We start from the raw sequence: 18180 nt of genomic DNA, 5'->3' as shown, positions 1-18180 counted from the left end.
ATATACTTTCTTCTCCATGCCTTTCTTTGATAAGTACAGGTTTGTTATTTACACAGCTTAAAAATAGTATTAGTGACTGATGTTGTACAAATGAATGAAAGCATATGGCAGGACATCAAGTCTCCTGACTTCCATTCCAGTGCTCTTCCCACTCTACCACAACTACCCATACCAGATATTTAATATATTATAATTATTATAATAAGGGCCTATGCATATACATTATTATCTCTGTTTTATTCAAGAAGAAAGTGAAGCTCTGAGAGATTAGTTATCACATGCAAGTTAAAAAGCTAGGACTTGGTGGCATCAGAATTCAGTTCCAGGTCTTCCTGGCTCCTAAATCTGAGCTCTTTCTCCAATTTCACACTGTCTGCTAAATACATGAACTCTCCTAGGAGTATGTGCATTTGAAAATCCTCGCAACCTCCCCACTGGCAAAGAAAAACAAAACAAGCAAAGTAATCATTTTAGTGGTAAAATCTCAGGAAAAGTGAATGTGACAAGCCAATGAAGATGATACTTGTGGGCAGGCCTGTCAACTGCTTCCCAAATCATATCATGTAGGCACCTGCCTACCTACTCTGTGACTCCACGTTATCCATCTCCCCAGTATAAGTCTTGATCCCATAGAGAGAATGGAAGACATAATTCCAAATCTTCTTAGTATTGCCCCATGAGACTCTTGGAGCAGCATGGAATAATGGAAAGAGCCCAGACACTGCAGCCACACAGATCTAAAGAAGACACTTCAGCTCTCTGCACTTAAATTTTCTTATCTATAAAATGAAGGCAGTAATACTTGGGGCTTAGGAAATAATTAAATGGGATAGTGCAGTGGTCCCTAACCTTTTTGGCACCAGGGACCGGTTTCCTGGAAGACAATTTTTCCATGGACTGGGTGGGGGGGTGGCGGGAGTGGGGGATGGTTTGGGGATGATTCAAGGGCATTACATTTATTGTGCACTTTATTTCTATTATTATTACATTGTAATATATAATGAAAAAATTATACAACTCACCATAATGCTGATAGGAGGCGGAGCTCAGGCCGTAACGCAAGCTATGGGGAGCAGCTGTAAATACAGATGAAGCTTTGCTCACTCACCCACTGCTCACCTCCTGCTGTGCGGCCCGGTTCCTAACAGGCCGCAGACCGGTACTGGTCCATGGCCCAGAGGTTGGGGAGCCCTGCGATAGTTCACATAAAATGTCTGCAGCATAGTGGCCATAATAACCCAATTGTTATTAGCTGCCTTCAGCTTCTCCCATATCCAGGAGTCACCTCCTATTAATTCTTTGAAGACACTCTGAAAAATACATCAAAAGGAACCAGCAACCTACCCCACCCCCACTCCTCCAAGTTGCAGAAAAATACAGGTGATATTTCTCCGATTTTCAAAAAAATATCCTGAAAGCAGCTTTTTACTTACAGGTAATATCTTAGCATTAAAAAAAAATAAGAAGAATCCAATAGTTGTTCTGTCTCTCCTTTGTTTAATCCTATTGTTTAAATAATCATTTTTAACATTTCTACTGCCTTTCACAACATTAGGCAGAGTCAGGACATCTGGCTTACTTTACAGATGAAGAAATAAAGATGGAGAGGGGGTAGGATGTCCATCCTAAGGTCACAGGACCATATGGAAAAGATCTAGAACTAAAACCCAGATCTCTTAGTCCTTAGTTTATTACTTAATAATAATAAATCTATGCAGTTAAGTCTTGAACGCTCTAAAAATTCTATACATTAATAAAATTTTAACCAAAAACAGCTGATAAATGCCCTATATTCATGTTCTGGTATAATATATCTTTTTACATATTGAAGAAAGAAAGGTAACCTGGAAGCATCCAAAATGAGTGCAATGTATAAAAGTGATGGTCAGATTTAAATCTTAACTATGGATTCTTTCAAAGGAAAACAAGCATCAAATGTATAAAATGTTAGTTCATTTCAGAGCAAAAGCAGTGAAAATTGTCATTTTTATTTTAATAATCTACTATATATGTAACCATAATATTCAAGTAAATGAAATCACCATATATACAGGTATGTATGTTCCATAAATTAAATCAAAATATCATATAAAGGTAAATTAAATCATTCATTTTAGAGGAGCTCTATGGTTATTTCTGAGCTTAAGAGAGAAAAGTTATGGCAAAGTGTAAGATTCTCACTTATAGAAAAAAAATCACATAGAAAACAATCTCAGAAAACCTCTTAACTCTAAAATGCAACTATTCTTACCATTTCTAAAGGACCAGGTTTGCTTATAAGAGGTATGATTTGTATAGAAAATAAAGGCTAATAAGAAAACAACAATAAAAATTAAAATCACTAGTGTTATTTATACTGATTAACCAGCACCTATTAATTAGCTTCATGCAAAAAATTACATTATTTCCCCAAATTAATATTATGTCAAGTCAAACAATTTTTGCCACAAAAGAGATTTATGAACCCATTTTAAAAGAGGTGAAAAAAGTGAAACAAATAATTATTCAAAACAATTTACCTCTAATCCCCTCTCTCCCTCCCCCAAATTTAAGTTCCAGACTTACTATAAGTAAATAATGTGTCCAGTTATAATCAAATTCTTCTGCAATATCACTGAAATCTGCTCATTGAACAGCTTCTTAACTTAGTGGATTTTATATGACCTTAGAACTGAAGTCTTTATGTAGGAGGAGCTCTGCTTTATCCACCAAATGTACTGTCATGAGAAAATGTGCATTCAAAGCAGTTCAGCATTCAAGGTTACGTTTGTCAAAAGACTCAGAGGAAATCATGAAGTTCATCTGAGTGATTTTCTTTCCCTTTTAATTACTTCCTGATACAGCATTTCAGTATGCTAATGTTATTTTACTATGTGACTCACCACATTGGGAATTAAAAGATAATCCAAAGGTAAGTATGTGTATGCTAGGACTATGCCAGGACTATAAACTCACTGTGTTGAGTTTCAAATATCTTTAAATAGGAAGAGAGTCATAAATGGACAAGGAATCCAGAAACCTGGGTTCAACTCTAGGCTCTCCTTCCCACAATCAACTAGGTGACCTTGGGCGATTTCCTCAACTTCTTTGGGCCTCAGTTTCAAAAAATTTATTGAATGTAACCTCAGAAGTCATCTAGTCTAACTTTGAATTCCAAGCAAAAATTGCCTCTGTATTTTCCCTAAGAAATGGTCAGTTTCTCATATGTAAAATTAGCATTAGAACTAGATGATGGCTAAGGTTTCCCTGATTTCTAAAATCCTCAGTGTTATAATTAAAATTCATTAAGTGTCATGTATATTTTCTCCCATTGAAAGTTTATCAAATAGTTCTTTACATAACCAAACAAGATTTTATTTCAGCCCAGATAAAATTAAATTAAGAAACTCAGATCAACACCAAATCATCCCTCATCTTTCAAGTCTCCACAGAGTTTTTAATCCACCCTTGATTTTATCTCCATGACCAGGAACAGTGCAAAACTATAAGAAGGCAGGATACTTCTGATGCTTTTCTAAAGTAGATGAAGTGACATCATTGATTTATTCTGAAAGAGGGATGAATTGAGACTGGATCTCAGTCTATATACCATCTAATATTCCAATGGATAAAAAGTATCGTCCTTGCTTTGGAACACAGGTTCAGAGTTGATAGCTTCTCTCAAATACCAAAGATATATTTTACACTAAATATATGAATAAACAAAGAAAAAGCAAAGAGTCTGAATGAAGAGGGGATCATGGATTACAGTCTTCACTCCATTACTAACTTTATGTTTTACCTAAGATATTTTTTTCTTTCTGTGTTCTTTCGCATAGTTAATGCTTCCCCCTAAATTGAAGTTGGAAAGTGGAAAGAAACTGAGAATTGTTTAGGGAGTTTGGTATCTGCTTTTCAGATGTCAGCTAGTTTGCCTCTTTCACAGTCATTTTTGTCAGAAATTACTTATCAGGCCTACGTGAAGAATTTTATAATCAGAATTTGCTGACATGATGGTAAGAAAAAGGAGACCTAGATTCAAAATCTTCTCTCCTTTCCCTGTGACTACAATTCCAATTAACTCATTTACTTTCTTCTATTTAAAAAAAGAAAAAACAAAAAACAACTCTCCAGGAAGTTTTCTTCAAGTTTCCTATTTCCCCCAAATTTTCTGGCCCTTGCAAATATTTTATTATACTATACTTTATAGTAGTATAATGGAGAGGTACAATTCAAAGAAATAAAAGTATAATAATACCTTGGAATAATACAGCACATTTATTTGTAGACATGTGAACCATAAATTAAATACAGTCATCCCGCGGTACCCACAGGAGATTAGTTCCAGGATCCCCACACGGATACCAAAATCCATGGATGCTCAAGTCCCTTATATAAAATGGTGTAGTATAGTTGGTCCTCCTTATCTGTGGATGCAGAACACACAGATATGGGGGGCTGACTGTAAAGTTAATAAAATGCTGTTGGAAACAATAATGCACCATGCCTCAGATGTTAAAGTTGATTAGATTTGAACTTCTACATTGATTTGATAGCTTAATCAGTGAAAGCATAGGCTTAGCTTTGCTCCCTGGTGTGAAGAGAAAGAAACTAAAAAGACAACTCATTTTAATATACTAAAAGTCCTATTTGATGGCTTTCTAGTGACATCATTAGAAGTTGCCAGTGAAACCTGTATGCTTATACCTTAGCACTCATTACTCTGACACAGATACAAGGCATGTTGCAACTCCTAAGAGAGAATTTGGGAGTAAGCCTGATTGGTGTAGAGAAAGGAGGTGGGATAAGACTAGTTGGAATGGTGCCCCCATAGCTGGAAGCTGGTCTACACCAAAAAAAGTGTATAAACCCACGTTTGATGCAGGCCAGGGTCATGTCCCTTCATTTCACCCAAGGGACATGAAATGAAGAGGTACATCAAAGCCTCAGAGTGGGGAAGTTCCTAAGGACAATTGGGGTCAAGTCATTCTTCTGAGAGAATAAGGCAAGATGATACAAATGATTCTGTAAGCAGTCAACTGTCAGTCCCTGGAAAGGGGCCAGCAGAAATTAGGCAAAAGATTTAGGTCTGGATCCCAATTTCAACAGAGACACGGAAAAAGAATTGAGCTTCCAGATTGGAACCAAAGTCCAATTAAACAGCCAGTAGCAGATGGTGGGGTAAGAGATAAATGCTAAAGCCTGATGCTTACAAAGTTTCCCAGGGGCCCAAATCAATTCCAGAGGCATAGCATACACTAGGTTATTTCCAGACTTCTACCTGCTAAAAGAAAATGGTTCTCATTGGGCCAGGGGTATATCAGAACTGAGATTTCTTAGGCTGACACCATGAAGTGAAGCTAGATGGGCCTAGGGTAGACAAGTACTATCTCTGAGCTCTTTAGCAGGAACATATATAAGTTTCAGTAGGTTAAATAACTTCCAGAAGTCAAAAATTCAAGAGAAATAAAACCTAGGTAGACCTGACACATAGTCCAGTGCTCTTCCTACAGAGCTACTGCTGGGATTCTTCCTGATACCTCAGCCGCTAAAATAGCTTACTGGCAGGGATCACGATATCTCTTTCATTGTGTAAAGCTCAGTAACTCCCACTCTGTGGACCATCAAAACAAGAAATGGGTATTCCTGAATTGCTGTTCAAGTGAGGCAATCAACAAAGGCATTATTTAATGCCCCAAAGTGTTATTTCCTTTGTAATGCTAAAAAGACATCAAATTAGCATGAACAAGAAAATTAAAGATTTGAAAAATAAAGATTTAAAAAGTAAATAAAATAACCATTCTAGTTTATATATGCGCACACACACACACACACACACAGACACCCCATTCTTAAAAAAAATTCTCTGAATCTGAGAACAGTTTTTAAACTTTCAGGCAAATGTTAAACTTCTTAGGTTCTGTGGGGATTTTTTTAAAATAATAACACCCCGGAAAACTGACTTGAAAAGTTATTTGGTATAGTTGACATGTATACAGAAAAGCAGTGTCCTATAAAGAACATGGTCTGTAAGACAAAGGGCATCTAGACTGCCTGTGTTCCCCCAAATCTAGTTTTTAATACTCTGAAACCAGCTTATTTATGAACTCTGAGTTCCCCTACAGACTACCACAGATTCAACAGCAGGATACCAGAGCTGAGATTCTCAGGAAATCCAAATGAGCTGGGAAACACAGTCAGCAACATCATGACCTAGTCCCCAGATTAACACCAAACACATTTAAACACAGACACACAGACTGCCAAAAGTCAGCAGTGCCAGTCTCTGCTTTCTATCCTCTCACATTCATTTAACGGTTCACAGAGCAATGATGTGTCAAGCACCTTGCTAGATGCTGGGGGTACAAATGTGAGCTAGATAGTATCTCATGTAGCTCACATTCTAGTTAGAGGGATAGAAACTAGAAACTATTGATAATTATAGTACTGTGTGATAAGAACAGTATACTATGATAGAATCATTGGCAGCTAAGGGAGCTCAGAGGAAAGAACAACTCATTCTATCTGCATTGTGGTAAAAAAGGTGAGCATCTTTAGGAAGAGATGGCTTGGGTGCGGGGAACTGCTGCTCCTGATATATTTGGTCCTTTGTCCCCAGTTCCTGGCACAAAGCTCCTAAAACCCTTGGAATTTCCTGAGTTAATGGAGTGTCTTTTGTTATTCGTAATGGGCTCCTTTCAGCAAACTTGAGTTTATGCTAATGAGGTGATGATTGGTGAGCCTCCACTTAGCTCAGGATGAGGGCTGGTTGCCAGAGAAACCAACCTTGAGATTAGAGGTTGGAACTATCATCCCCACCCCCTGAGCTCCTGGAAGGTGAGAGGGGCTGAAAGTTGAGTTTCAATCACTAAAGATTTAATCAATTATGCCTTACTAATGAGACTTCCATAAAAACCCCTAAACAACTGGGTGTGGAGAGCTTCCAGGTTGGTGAGCACATTAAGGCATTAGGAAGTTGACATGCCTGGAGAGAGAATAAAAACTCCATGAGCTGTGGTACCCTCATCCCCACCAATACCTTGCCCTATACATTTCTCCCATTTGGCTGCTCTTATAATAAACCATTAATAGCAAGTAAAGTGTTTCCCCAAGTTCCTTGAGTCATTCTAGTGAACTATCAAACCTGAAATGAGTCGTTAGGACTTCCTAAATTTATAGCTAGTTGGTCAGAAGTGCTGGGACTTTCGACTGGCATCTGAAGTGGGGACAGACTTGATGGACTGACCTCTTAACCTGTGGGGTCTTTGCTAACTACAGATAGTGTCAGAATTGAATTGAATGGTAGGATACCCAGTTGGTATTAGAAAATCTGAGACTGAATAATTGGTTGATGACAGAAGACACCACAGACGAGTCAACCGTCTTTTTAACCATTTCTTTATGACTCATACAACCCCCCTATTAGGAAAGGCCTAGGTCTTTCAGGAAGCTTATCAAGATAAAGTTGTCTGATAAACTGTGGCAGAGACCCTAATTGCTTCCCAGTATCCATTCTCCTATTCTTCCTGTTAGTAACAGAACCTTTAGCTGTGTACATGGCCTCCCAGCCAGAGACTATATTTTCCAGACTCCTTTGCAGTTAGGTATGAAGATATGATAGAAATTTAGACAATGATATGCAAGCAGCAGCAATGTGTGCAACCTTTGGATCATGTTTTGACAAAAAAAAAAACTCTTGTCCTCTTCTGTCTCTCTCCTCACTCAACCAGTAGGCTATAGCACAGACATGATAATGGGAGCCAAACTTTGACCACATAGACAAAGTCACCATACTAGGAGATAGCAAAGCAACAGGCAGAAGGACCCTGGGCCTTGGATGACCTCCTGCAGCAGTGCTGCCTGCCCACCTTTGGTCTGTTGCTTGAGCCATAATATATATATATATTTTTTTGGTACGCGGGCCTCTCACTGCTGTGGCCTCTCCCGTTGCGGAGCACAGGCTCCGGACGCGCAGGCTCAGCGGCCATGGCCCACGGGCCCAGCCGCTCCGCGGCATGTGGGATCCTCCCGGACCGGGGCACGAACCCGTGTCCCCTGCCTCAGCAGGTGGACTCTCAACCACTGCGCCACCAGGGAAGCCCCATAATATTTTGAGGTGTCTTGATTACAGCAATTTTCTCTGCACTCTAAATAACATAGAAATAAATCCTCATAAAAGTGCAATTGAGGGCTTCCCTGGTGGTGCAGTGGTTGAGAGTCCGCCTGCCGATACAGGGGACGCAGGTTCGTGCCCCGGTCCGGGAAGATCCCACATGCTGCGGAGCGGCTGGGCCCGTGAGCCGTGGCCGCTGAGCCTGCGCATCCGGAGCCTGTGCTCCGCGATGGGAAAGGCCACAGCAGTGAGAGGCCCGCGTACCGCAAAAAAAAAAAAAAAAAAAAAAAAAAAGTGCAATTGAGCTCATAGCAGCACTATTTACAATAGCCAAGACATGGAAGCAAGCCAAGTGCCCATCAACAAATGCTTAGCTTAAGAAGGTGTGGTATATATAGAATATTACTCAGCCATAAAAAAGAATGAAATATTGCCATTTGCAGAAACATGGATGGACCTAGAGAATATTATGCTTAGTGAAATAAGTCAGACAGAGAAAAGACAAATATTATATGAAATCACTATACGTGGAATCTAGAAAATAATACAAATGAATCCGTGTACAAAACAGAAACAGGCTCACAGACGTAGAAAATAAATTTATGGTTACCAAAGGGGAGAGGGAGGGAGGGAGGGACAAATTCGGGGTATGGGATTAACAGATACAAACTACTATACATAAAATAGATAAGCAACAAGGATTTACTGTATAGCACAGGGAATTATAGCCATTATCTTGTAATAACCTATAATGAGATATAATTTGCAAAAAAAAAATTAAAAAAGAATCACTATGTGGTACACCTGAAACTAACACAATACTGTAAATCAACTATACTTCAATATTTTTAAAGATGCAATTGATATTACTTAACGTGTTACTCTTCCCAAAGGCATTTGCACACGGAATCCAAAAATCAAAGAATGTATAAACTCCAAAGAAAAATATGCTAATGGTAATTCAGATGTAGTGATAGGCCAGAGGTTTCTGGCTTTGGTTATATTTTGTTTTTAGCTCCCTTTAAATCTCAGCATGCCAACAATTGCCTACTCTGTCACTCTTTTAAGTTCAGCCCTGACTCTAAGCTTTCACATGTCAGTTTTTCCCCTTAGTATGTGATTTCCTTAAGAGCAGGAAGTGTGCCTTACTTGCCTCTATAAATCCAGTTCCTAGAGTATAGCAGATGTTCAATAAATATGGATTGAATGCTTCTAGTGAAGGTAACCAAAACAGCCATATTTTCTCCCTTTTGAAAAAAATTTCTCCACACATAGCTTTATTCTAATAATGCAAACAACTAAGTGACAAAAATAATAATGACAGAATAGGCTGATGATGTTGGTTTAAACTGCTTGTCAGGCAGTGTGTTTAATGATTACCCATGTTCTTTAGTCCTCACAATAACTCCATTATGTAGATACTACTATTGACATTCCCATTCTATAGAAAAGATAACTAAGGCTCAGAGAAGTTTAAAAGCTTTCCCAAGGTCTCACATTAAGGAAATGGTTGAAATAGGGATTTAAACCCAGGATTGCTCAGCTGCAATGTAGTCTGCCATATTATCTTCCAGAAATGACCTGGCAATGTGTAGGGTGGTGAGGGGAAAAATTAGCCTGGGTTTAAGAATGAGGTACAGATAATTAAGCTAATCTAAAGTTCATGTTGTGAGTTGCCAAATCAGTATAAATTATATGATGCTTGTAAGAAACTTTTGTTAGTTTTCTGATCAAGGAATACTTTCACCTTGAAAATCTGTACATGGGGATATTTTTAATCTGGTCGTGAACCTTGGCACAGTTCCCTAAAAACTGAAGAAAATTGCCCTGGAATGATCATAAGAGGAACTGCTATTTTATATAAATGTTTCAGACGACACTGGAAGAAAACAGCATAGACATGAAATAGACTTCACAAGATCAGTTTGAACATATTATCTGCTATCAAGCATTTTATTCATCAATTATATTTCTAAGTTTGCTATTGTTTAAGAATATTCAAAGATATATAAAAGTAGAAATAGTATAATGAAACTGCATGTACCCATTATCTAGATTCAACAAAATTTTTATTAATCATATCATGAAAACTGATATTCCTACTTTCAAAGGTAAGAAAGCATCATGTTCACAGATACTGCTTAAATGCTGAAACAAATCTAAAAATCCTAGTCTAACACCCTCTTTTTACAGCCAAGTAAACCAAAGCCCTGAATGCAGCGATGACCTAATCAAGGCCATTTAGTTAGTAACAGCCTATGTAAGAATCAGTTTCCACTATATCACACTGCTATTTAGTATTAAATACTCCTTAGTTTATTTGAATCCTTTGAAAATAATTGATGAAACGTGGTAAAAGCCTTTTTTTCCATAAATTCATTAAAACAGACTAGGCTATTCTCCAGATGAGTCTGTTCTGCCGAATTTTTCTGAGAATACAAGTTACAACTCTCCCACTTATCCCCTTTAACATCTAAATGTATTATAAAATAAAGTTTTCAATCAAAAGAGTTCAGAGAAACAATCATATAGAATTTTACCATAACATCATGATCTTTCCCTATTTGTCTTGATAATGCTGAGACAGGAACAAACATATAATGAACTTGTTAATTAACTAACAGGAAACCAGAGTATACACATGTGTGTCCTTGTATTGAGCCTTAATAAAATTAGGAAGTTAAGTCCCAGCTGGAGGCCAGACAGCCAGCAGAAAATTCCTAACAGCCAGGGCCCAGCATAATTTTAGGAAAAATAAAGATCAACAATACACATTAATTTTCTCAAGTTGTCATTCTAATAGTGGCATACGGGTTTTAAAATGCTTAAACAGTTCCTAAACTGGGTTTCAAAACCATCTCATCTATTAATCTTTGCATTTAATTTAGAAGAAAACCACAGATTTTATGGATCATATTTATTGCATATTAACATTTGACTTCAAAGTGGCTGTATCACCTGAAAAGAGAACAGCTGGATACTTTACACTAATATTTGTGAACTATATTTTAGATTGGCAGCATATCTTTAAAGAAATGTTTTATTTTTTTCCTAAGACTATGACCTACTTTCTCCCTAGGTTACCGTCATTCATTCAGTCATTCAGTCAGTCATTTATTTGACAAACATTGAGTTCTGTGCTAGGTAAGCGGGATACAGCAATGAATGAACAAATTCCTGCCCTCACTGAACTTACATTCCAGTGGTGGAGATAGATCATAAACGAACAAGCAAACAAAAAAATATGTTAGGTAATGATAAATGCCATAAAAAAAAGAGGCAGGGTAAGAGGCTAAATAGTAATGGGTGGAGTGAGGAAACAAGGCTATTTTAGAAAGGATGATCAGGAAGGCCTCTCTGAGGAAGGATCTGAATAAAAGGATGGAGGGAGTCATGAAGATTACTGAGTAGAGAGTGTTTCAGGCAAATGGAATAGCAAGTGCAATGGCCCTGATGAGGGACTGTGTAGGTTGTGACAAGGAAGGCTGTGTTGCCGGAGCAAAGTAAGCAAGGAAGAAAGTAAGAAGAGGAAAGGTCAGAGAGGTAGACAGAGGGGGCAGTTTGTGTGGTGCCTTCCAGGCCATTTTAGACTTTGGCTTTTGTTCTGAGTGAGATGGGGAGCCATTGGAAGGTTTTGATTGGGGAGTATATGAAATTAGTTATAGCTTAGAGATAACTCCAGCTGCTGAGTAGACAATAAACTGGAAAAGGAAACAGTTTTCTATCCAAGAAAGTTTTGTAATTTTCTAGCCAAGAGATGATGGCAGCCTGCATTATGATGGTGGGGAGTGCCGTATTCTGAATATATTTTGAAGGTAGGGCTGATGTGATTTTCTAAAGGATTAGACGTAGGGTATGTGAGAGAGAGGGTAATCTAAAATGACAACAAGGATTCTAATCTAAGCAACTAGGTAAATGGTGATGCCGTTTATTGAAAGGAGGCACAGTGGGGGAGGAGCAGGCTTGGTGTGGGAATAAAGAATTCAATTTTGGACATGATAAGTGTGAGATGCTCATTAAACTTACAAGTGAAGATACAGAGTAGACAGTTGGATACACAAATCTGGAGCGTAGCAGAGAGCTCAGTACTAGAGATAAAATTTGAGAGTTCATGATATATACATGGTCCTTAAAGCTCTGAGACTGAGAATGAGATTGTCCGGTGACCATTTGGATTGTGTAGCAGGTTGAGGCATGGGTCATTCTAAAACTAGAAAATTAGGAACTCTAGAGAATTACCACACCGTTAAAAAAAAGATGAACATTTGCTGATTGGAACAATTATCAAACATCACTAGATAAACTAAATGGTGTTCATTGGTTTTAATCTTTCTGTCCTTTATTCTCAACTACAAAAGTATATTATCTCACATGGTAACATGTCAGAACTAATTCAGTCATCTTTCTTTTAACTTCTATTTTAAATAGTCAAAGTTTCAGCAATATTAACTCTACAGTGCTAATCACTAAGTTTCTAAAAGCCACACAGTCTTTTATTCACTTTATAAGACTCGTTCTTACAAAGCTCTTTTCTAGAACTTTTCCTTGCCTGGCTGGTGGCATTACTGCATTAAAATATGAAACTTCTTTACTTTTAAACCCCTCATTTCCTTTCTTTTCTATTCAAGTTTGAAGACCAATTAAAAATTTTTGTGCTCATGTGACAACTAAGGGACAATAAATGAAAATTTCCCTGAAGAGAAAGTTGTTCAAAGACTCATAATTTCAGGACCCAAAAGACACCTTTAAAAAAAATCCTCCAAACTCATCAAATTGTACACATTAAATATGTACAGTTCTTTGCATATCAATTATACCTCACTAAGCTGTTAAAAATAATTTTAAAAAAAATCTTCCTTCATTCTGTGTCACCAAATTGTTGCACTGATTTTCTGTTACTACTAGTTTCAATTGATCTTTCTGGTAGATTCCCCATTAATCCTTGTGTGCTGTGTTTAAATGTTGAGAGCAAAGTTACATACCATTTTCCTTGGTTCTGAGCTGCTCTCTAGCATATATATGTGACACACATTTAGAAGAAGACACAGAATAGCTAAGAGAAATGCAGATATACATACTAAATTAATCATTAAAGTTTCAGATCTTAGTATAGTGTCTAAGAACATTAAATCTGGAGTCATATTGCCTGGGTTTGAATCTCAGCACCATTATTTACTAGTTGTGTGACCCTAGAGAATGTACTAAACATCTTCATGCCTCACTTTCCTCATCTTTAAAAGGGCTTACTTCACAGGATTGCAGTGAGAATTAAATGAATATGTGTAAAGCATCTACTATGTGCCTGGTGCACAGTAAGCCTATGTGTGAATTAGGTGATAGAAGATTTTAATCAGAAGATTGGGCAGGGGTTGAATAAAATAGAGCACCATCTGTCCATTTACTTGTCAAGATTTACCCCCTTGCCACCTACTGGGGTTACAAGTCCCAATTTGGCATAACGCCTCTGTGATAAACTCTCAAAGCAGGAATTATTTCCTCTAAAGCACGCATTGATATTCACATAAAGTACTCAAGAGGTCTGTATGGGAAAGAAGCAGGTAAGTGTTAATCTTTCACATTTGCACAGTATGACTGATTCTTATCTTGAGTATTTTGCAAAGTACAAAGACTAGGACTGCTACATTTTAGTGATCTGTAAGGAATGAAGGTATGAATACATGGATGCATGTATGAACGAAACAAAAAATCCTAGAAGAGGGAGGATAAACATAATGAGAAAATATCAAAAGGGAAGGAGATGGGAAAGCAAGAATTGCTAAGCCATCAAAGACCTCATTCCCATACTTGGCAACTATGCCTAAGCCTCCTGCATTTTTTTTCAAGTAAGAGGAACAATTTTCTGTAAATGCTTAACAGAAATCCTTAAAGTTCCATTATTGGTACAAAAGAGGACCCTCCTTTGGAGAAAATGCTGCAGAGTGTCTCAGGATATAATATCCACAGATAATTATAAGTTCTCAAACATTAAATAGCAATGACCAGATTCCTTCCCTAGTTTATCAGTTCCATATGCCAGAGTGGGCTGCAGAATCTCAGAGACCCAGAAGATAGAATAAAGGATTGTAAGGAAGCCAGTGTAGAAAAGCAGTTATCACTTCCACTTCTTCCTAAAGCTTGGAAAACCTAAATTAGGGGAAAGGCATAAAAATATATTTTCTTCCCTCAAGAAGCTCACAGTCTAGTCTAGGCAGGTAGACAGGTGCAAAGACAAATATGATGCAGTCTACTAAACACTATGATAGAGAGAAGCATTTTTTCCATGTGGGTCTATGGAAATCCAGACTATGGGTTTCAGCGAGGGGATGATGTCTAAGTGGAGTTTTAAATGATAAACAGGTCTCACTATCTTCTCTTTGGAGTATTGAAAGTATTTCCTATCTTCCCTCTGGCCCACCCTCTCTGGCCACACAAGAAAAATATGAAGGAGGACTTGAGTTGTCCAGGGAGGGAGAATTTGAGATGGGTCCAGCAAACATAGTTTTTATTTAGGACAAGGTAGCCTGACTGTGTGTAAATTTGGACTATCTTCTTTTTCCTTCATTTAATGTATCAGTGACATTAGCCTTCCACATTACCATGAGTCTTTTAGAATGCCACACTGTTTGACAATTGTCATTTGCTATGTCATCCAAATACTTAATGACACAGACAGACTCTAATTCCAAGCTACATAGATGCTACTTACTATGGATTCCTTAGAAAAAAATTAAACAGCTGTGAACATTCTTTTTCATAAGGTTTGGTAGGATTTGTTGTGGCCAATATATGCCACATTTAATTTCTTAACTATCATCTATGATATTTAATATGAGTCAAATTCCCATGATATCAACTGATATCAACCTTTTTTTAAAATTTCCAAGCATGGTAAATTAGTATCTCTCCCTTCTCCTCCTCACCCCTTATTCTAGAAGAGTCCCAAAAGAAAAAGGTCATCTCTAAAGTCATAAGAAATATCTTCTGTATGAATCTCCCTCTGCCATGGTACCCTACCTGTGTCCCTCGATCTTAAAGAACATGCTCTTCTGAGTCATCTCTCTCTCATATGCCTGTCACACTTCTATGGACCAACAGATTCTTATCCCTCACAGACATACACATACCCATGGCACCTCACCAGACAAATAACCATCAAAATAGAGACAGATTTAGTGATGTGTATTAAGAGCACTAGACTGTGAATTAGGGGACCTGAGTTTTGGCCATAATTCTACCACTGCTACATTGGATGCAAATTTCATTTTCTCAGGACCTCAATTTCTTCAACAGTAAAATAAGCTTGATGACCTACAAAGTCATATCCAGCTCTAATTAGTCTCCAAAAATACTTTAAAATAAAATTTGCTTTATTAAAAATACATTTATTTTACACAAGTTTATTATAAATTTTAAGAAAATTAAGACTTACCTTTCCAAATGTGTGAGACCCAGCCACTTCTTGTGAACTGTCTCTACAAGGCCTGTGTAAGAAGAGTAATATGGGTTAAAAGCAAATGAACTTATATGAAAAAACATATTAAATGTGGTAACCTCGATGATATCTGTGGAAAGGAAATTATTCAAATAAATACTGTTTGCTTTTACAAAATGTTTAAGGTAACAGAACTTGTGTGGACTGGCACAGTTCACATTATTTTCCCTCCTTCCAAGAAGAATGGGTAATATTTATACTAATCATCACCAGTGAAATAATTATTACTGATACCGTAAAGAAACATACTGAGATATTACTCACACTATCATTATGTTTTGAAATGAGAGGAAACTACTAAAGATTATAACTTGTTTACAGAAGATTTTTTTTATAAATATCACTTAACCAATACTTTAAATGCAAATCATGCCAGCACACTCCAACATTATATAAAGACAACATGATTCCAAAAGAGCTAGTGTACCAAATGTAGTACTACAGAAGAATCCTTAGGGTCGCTAGGTCTTGCTGCTACATTCAAACCATCATAGACAAGTGAGACTTTCTCCTATTTATAAACCTCTTTAGAGAGAAGATTCCACTACTTTCCTCAGAATCCATTTCCAGTGTTTCACAATCAAGATTCCTCCTTAAGGGTCTAACAAAAATCTCCCTTGCCCTTTCTTAAGTTTATTTAATCATCTAAGAATAAAGAGACTATTGATTACCCTCTGCATCTGAGTCATTGATATTTTAAGACAATTATTAAATTATCCCTCAGGCTTTTCTTCTTTGGGTTGATGAATACTGTTCTTTCAACATTCCCCTGAGAGCACACATCTCTTACGTCCCGTGACCTATTTTCTGTTTTTCTAGGTAAATGCTTTGCTTCAGAATTCTGGTAAGGCCTGCCTAGATTTGAGCTTCTCATTTTATGTTTTACACTCTAAAACCCTTTAGAATGTATTTAGAATTTACATGGGGTCTATAGTATCTGCTCATTACCTAAGATTTTATCTGCCAGAATAATATTAAGCAATCACCCAGATTATCCAAAATATAGCTGTATAACCACAGTGCAAAAAAATATAAATTAAAAAAATGTAAAAGTCCTAATTCAAGCTCACAAAATAAGAGCAGTGCGGTTTTAGCTTTGTGGTATCCTGTCCAGAAGCCAAGAAATTATTTGTGGTATTTCTCAGGAAACAAATGTTTAAACTCTTGGGAGAAAGCCAGAAATCTGGAGTGGGTGATGCAGTTCTTGGCTCCCTAATTCTTATGTCACCAGAGAAATATTTTGGCTGAGCACTCGATACTTGTCCTCATTTCCAGACCACTTCATTTTGTGAAGTTAGATTCTCTGGAGAACTACATAGTGCAGGCCAAGGTGCATTTTTATGTTCTAATAGCCATATGCTATATATCTGAAATTTGAGCTTTTGGAATGTATGAAGGTATTGCCAATGTAAAAGCTGTCTTCCCAAATATTACACAATAGCACAAGAACTAATGCCTCTCTAAGGCTTCTGTTTTCTATTGATGAATCAGACTCTCAACAAGAGAAAGTAATGGTGCCCTTTGGATTTAACCCTGACGTGGTATACAAATCGGACCAACTCTACACATAGGCAGAATAAGTATCACCTTTCTAGTGAGATTTGAGGGGCCCTAAAAGATCAGTCTGGTTCAGTACCTGACTTGCTCTCTTTGGTTCTCAAACATCTCCTTAGCAATAAGACCAACACTAGGTCCACTCTATTTAGAACTGCAACCTGTTCCAATCACACACACGCACACGCACACACATGCACAGAACATCTACTATTTCTATATTTCAAAGCATGCATTTCCTTCTAATATACAATATCATCTAGTTAGTGAATTAATTAATTTGTCATTTATTGCCTGTCTCTCTCCTCTAGACTGTAGGCTATATGCAGCAGGTATTTTTGTCTGTTTTGTTCACTGATGATGCCCAAGTACCTAAAACTAGTACCTGACACACATTAAGTGCTCAATAAATATGCTCTAAATGAATGAAGGAGTTGACTAATCCCTGAGGGATAGCTAGTATACAGACTGGCATTATGACATGCTCTACTTTGATATACTATTGAACACATCAATGATCAGTTAAATCATTAAGTTGAAAACAGAAATAGCAAGTATTATTCAACCAATTGCAAAATATTATTGAATGTTACTTTCGTTTATTTATTTCAAAACATTTATTCAGTGCTTACAAGTTGCACTTCATCATTTATATAGATATATATATTCATATACACAACCACATATGTATTTTCTATAAACACTTAGACAAGGGCACACATGGAAGAAGCAAAAGGAGTAAAGGAGAATAGAAGAAAGAAAGTGAAAATAAAATGGAGACAACCATGGGCTGATTTGAGAACTGAGAGGATAGTAAGTGGTTTTGGAGTAGTTGAAGAGAGTATTAAAATGGTCAGGGAAAAATCTAGAGGTGATATTAGAACATAATCAGGAAATATCTCACCTGGATCTCTCATGAAACTTAACTTAGATCAGGTAGGATAGGTCAGCCTCACTCCATATAAACCTCATTCATTTTTTCCTGCTCTTGGGATCCCTACCTATTAAAAATCAATTTCCCTTCTCCCAAGGTGCTACATAC

General features: G+C 37.2%; 1 protein-coding gene across 2 annotated transcripts in view; it reads right to left on the bottom strand.

Moving 5' to 3' along the window:
• IL13RA2 (interleukin 13 receptor subunit alpha 2) overlaps positions 1–16094 on the bottom strand; it is a 46202-nt gene extending 30108 nt beyond the window's left edge. For both annotated transcript variants that reach the window (XM_067722368.1, XM_067722367.1), the window contains exons 1-2: positions 16012–16094; positions 15522–15573 (exon numbers count right to left, since the gene is read on the bottom strand). The gene's annotated coding sequence lies outside the window, so the exon portion shown is untranslated. The remainder of the gene's footprint in view (positions 1–15521; positions 15574–16011) is intronic.
• Between the last annotated feature and the right edge of the window lie 2086 nt (positions 16095–18180).

Source organism: Pseudorca crassidens, chromosome X, assembly GCF_039906515.1.
Source record: "Pseudorca crassidens isolate mPseCra1 chromosome X, mPseCra1.hap1, whole genome shotgun sequence".
NCBI classification, from domain to species: domain Eukaryota; kingdom Metazoa; phylum Chordata; class Mammalia; order Artiodactyla; family Delphinidae; genus Pseudorca; species Pseudorca crassidens.
The sequence above is the reverse complement of the archived record's forward strand: the minus strand, read 5'-3'. Positions and strand labels throughout refer to the sequence as shown.